The 4501-nt window shown below is 45.0% G+C and overlaps 1 non-coding gene across 1 annotated transcript; it reads right to left on the bottom strand.

The window, feature by feature from the left end:
* Nucleotides 1-293: 293 nt before the first annotated feature.
* LOC115031066 lies at nucleotides 294-409 on the bottom strand. Its single transcript, XR_003836631.1, has one exon. It is a non-coding gene; the product is annotated as a U5 spliceosomal RNA (small nuclear RNA).
* Between the last annotated feature and the right edge of the window lie 4092 nt (nucleotides 410-4501).

The raw sequence follows: 4501 nt of genomic DNA, 5'->3' as shown, positions 1-4501 counted from the left end.
TTTTTTTTTAAAAAAATAGCTGAGTAGTACTCCATTGTGTAAATGTACCACATTTTCTGTATCCATTCCTCTGTTGAGGGACATCTGGGTTCTTTCCAGTTTCTAGCTATTATAAATAAGGCTGCTATGAACATAGTGGAGCATGTGTCCTTCTTACTGGTTGGAACATCTTCTGGATACATGGCCCAGGAGAATTTTAAGAGTTTCTTAAAATTTAAGAGAATAGTTTTACATGATAGGTTCTAGCTTCTGACCCTCAGTGCAGAACATTCTATCTTTCCATTACCATTACTAGTCTTGTAAGCACAAGACCTCAAAAAATTGAGTAAAAACTCAGAGTTGTTCCTCTCCACGGAAATCTTTAGTAAAAGGCGAAAGATTTATACGATCTGAAGAGAAACCAGAGTGTGGGATAGGGGTGCTGTGTGCAGTTCTCACCTGACTGTGTATCTTAGAACACTGATGGTAACTTTTTCCTCAAAAGTACATAATAATTCTGCTTTAGTCTCACTTAAATCTGTGAAAGTCGTACCATTTTGAAGGAAATCAAGAGAGAGAAAAAAAAAAAAAACAGCGATTTCTGGTTTTAAATCAAGCAATGACCGCTCTGCAGTGCATTGTGGGTATGTAAATGAGATCAAGTCGCTGCCGTCCCGCCTCTAAAAATGCCTTAGTTATTTCATCTCCCCCACCACCACCACTCGCTGTAAAGCGTGGGCTGACCACCAGGGGGCAGTAGAAATGACAACTATTCGGAATATTACCCTACTAGGCAAGTCTAGCTTAAAATTGTCACTCTGGGATGACAAACTCTAAAAATAAAAAATTTAAAAATTAAAAAAAGAGCCCTTGTCTATACACAAGACACTGGATTCCACCCTCTGCATTAAACAGTAAATAAACCACAAAGAAAGCATTGTATTAGTATCTTCATTAACACAAAGGATTGAGCATCTGAGGTCCTTGCCCTAAAACACAGGAATGTGTGCCAAGCATGACAATGGAAAGTTCAAAGACACAGGGTCGAGAGAAGCAAGTGGGAAGGGCTGAGGGGCTGGAACTTTCCTTACCTCAGGTTTATCTTGAAATGTAATGGGGGAGCTATTGAAAGCTCGACAGAAAACAATGCAACGGAACAGTTGCTGGCCTTTGTTTGCTTGTTTAGGGGTGTTTGTTTGGGACAGGGTCTCCTATAGTCTCAGTTTCTCCAGATAGCTGAAAATGGCTGAACTCGAGATGGTCTGCCTGCATCCCCAAGTGCTTGACCAGCAGGCATGGGTCACACATCAAACTTGTTATTCCAGACTGATGGCTCGGTTTTGTTCTGTTGTTTAGTAGCCCTGGATAGCCCAGAACTTGATATATAGACAAGGCTGGCCTAGAACTCACAGAGATCTATCTGCCTGACTGTAACTCCCTAATGCGAGGGTTTAAAGGCTATCACATTGTGTCAGGGTGAATTGATAACTCCCTTCCACCATCACCCAAGTTCACACACGTGGTGTTGGGAACAGTGTGATACGAGCAGGAGGCCAGTATCCGATTAGGACAGAGTTGTTAACGTGTTACTATAGAGCCAATAGGGCAGCACACACTTACAACCTGTAATCCCAACACTGGAGAGGAGGAGGTGAAAGCGAAGGACACCTGAGACCAAGTTCTCAGCACAAAGGAGATGTGTTTACCCCTGAGGGACAGAAGGCAGGAATATGAGACAAAGGCAGGAGACAGAGGACGACAAGGGAGAAGGGGAAAACAAGGGAGAAGAAGAAGGGGTATTTGTCCGGGAGGGTGACAGAGGACTGCCCCTGGATAGAGAGGAGACAGATGCGGTCCATAGGCAAGTGGTGGTTTTTAAGGTTACCTGGTTTATAAAAGAAACCCAGTGTTATGGTGAGGTAGCTCATTGTTTTTTGGTTTTGGTTTTGTTTGTTTGTTTGCTTGTTTTGTTTTTTGGGATTTTTTGTTTTGTTTTGTTTTTTTGGTTTTTCGAGACAGGATTTCTCTGTGTAGCCCTGGCTGTCCTGGAACTCACTTTGTAGACCGGGCTGGCCTCGAACTCAGAAATCTGCCTGCCTCTGCCTGGGATTAAAGGCATGTGCCACCATGCCCAGCTTTTTAAAATAATTTTTAAATTTATGTTCTTTTTTATTGTTTGGGTATTCTGACTCCATGTACACCAGCATACCAAAAAGGATGTCAGACCCTTTTATAGATGGTAGTGAGCCACCATGTGGTTGCTGAGAATGGAACTCAGGAACTCTGGAAGTGCAGTCAGTGCTCTTAACCGCCAGCCATCTCTCCAGCCTGAGGTATTTAGTTTTCATTGGGCATGTAAATTAGATGAGCCAAAGAGAGCTTTTGGTTGCTGGACTTTAAGACTTTGGTAGTTAGCCTCCTGAGGAGGAAGTGGCCAAGAGGCTAGAGCTTGGTGGCTAGCTTTAGGAATGTAATTTAACAGTTTTTAGCAAGGCAGAGGGAATGGGGGAGAAGGGCAGGCAGCCTGCCAGAGCCATGTTTGTCATGCTTAGCTGACTAGAGTTCCTCCAGAAGGACCAGGTACTGAAGCCCAGCCTGAGCTATATGAGGCTCTGTCTCAACAACAAAAAGATGCAGTTGTCAGACCTAGTGGCTCACCCTCACAATCACCATACAGAGGAAGCAGAGGCCAAGAGCAAAGGCAAGAGGATCACCTACAAGTTCAAGGGCAGCTTGGTCTACACATCAATACTTTTACGTCAAAGCAGAAAGAGTTAAAAGGAAAACATGCCGGGCAGACGAGGTAAAGGCGCATTCAGCCAAGTGTGATGACTTCAATTCAATCCTAGGATCCACATAGCGGAAGGACATGACTCCTGCAAGTTATCCCCTGACTCTTTCTCTCTCTCTCTCACACACACACACACACAATTTATCTATTTCATTTTTTAGTTTTCTTTCTTTGGTTTTTCAAGACAGGGTTTCTCTATGTAGCCCTGGCTGTCCTGGAACTCACTGTGTAGACCAGGCTGGCCTTGACTCAGAGATCTGCCTGCCTCTGCCTCCCGAGTGCTGGGACCAAAGGTGTGGGCCATCACGCCCGGCTTACATTTTTTTTTTTTAAAGATTTATTTCTTTATTATATGTAAGTACACTGTAGCTGTCTTCAGACACTCCAGAAGAGGGCGCCAGATCTCGTTACGGATGGTTGTGAACCACCATGTGGTTGCTGGGATTTGAACCTCGGACCTTCGGAAGAGCAGTGGGGTGCTCTTACCCACTGAGCCATCTCACCAGCCCCCCGGCTTACATTTTTAAAAAGGGAAATAATGCTGCCGGAGAGACAGAGGTGACAGAGTGGGAGAGACAGTTTCTCCCAGAGAATTACTTCTCGAAAAGGGAGGGGGAGGCTTAGGGTTTTTGGTGATTGGTTGGTTGGTTTGGTTTGGTTTTTAGAAATAGGGTCTCTCTTAGCACTGTCTATCCTAGAACTTACCCTATAGACCAAGCTATCCTTGAACTCAGAGATCCGCCTGCTTCTGCCTCCTGAGTGCTGGGATTAAAGGTGTGCACCGCACCGCCCAGCATAGGGCTTTTGGTTTGATTTTAGTTTAAGAGAATCACTTGGTATAATCTCCTCTCATTTATGTGGGGTACATATCTAGGTAGCTAAATAGACACCTCACCCTAGTAAATTTTACAACACCAGTTGTCTTTTGGGCCATTTGGAATAAGATGCCATGGGTCATTAGGAGTTGGGCTCGAAATACTTCCACTTGGGTCTTTCTCTCTCAACATGTCCTCTCAACAGCAAGATCAAATTTAAATCCTAGCTATAAGTCCAAGATGTCTATGTCCACCCCACCCCAGCATGCTGGCTATTTCATACAGAGACAGAGCCCTGGGTAAACTGACTCGTAGGCTGTAGACTTCTAAAGCAGAAAAGGCTTGAGTGGCATTTTACATCAGTGGTTACTGTAGGAAACTGGAGGCTGGGCCGGGTCCTAGTCTTGCACACATTTAACTCCAGCTCTCAAGCACACAAAAAGGCAAAGGTCAAAAAAAAAAAAAAAGNGGGGGNGGGGGGACAAGGGAATGGATCTGTGAGGTGTGAGGTCAGAGGTCAGGAGGTTCTCAGTGGTTGGAGACGGGTGTTGGTGGTAATGGTTAAAAGTGCTGAGGTAACATCAACCTTGTGGAGTTTAAGCTGGAAGGCACCAATCTCACCGTATGATAAACAAGGGACAAATGGAAAGAGAAGAATAACAGTGGTGAAGAGACCCAGGAGAGCCCCATGGAAGCCACCCCATGTGTCCATCATAGAAGTCATCAATAGAGAGCTCCCTTGCTCTTTCTCCTTCCTCCCCCTTTTCCTCTGCAAAGTAGAAAGGAAACTTTAAAAAAAGCAAAGCACCAGGCAGTGGTGGCGCACGCCTTTAATCTCAGCGCTCGGGAGGCAGAGGCAGGTGGATTTCTGAGTTCGAGGCCAGCCTGGTCTACAAAGTGAGTTCCAGGACAGCCA

This window comes from Mus caroli, chromosome 4 (assembly GCF_900094665.2).
Source record: "Mus caroli chromosome 4, CAROLI_EIJ_v1.1, whole genome shotgun sequence".
Classification (NCBI taxonomy): domain Eukaryota; kingdom Metazoa; phylum Chordata; class Mammalia; order Rodentia; family Muridae; genus Mus; species Mus caroli.
Note: the sequence above shows the minus strand (reverse complement) of the source record. Positions and strands in the feature narration are given on the sequence as shown.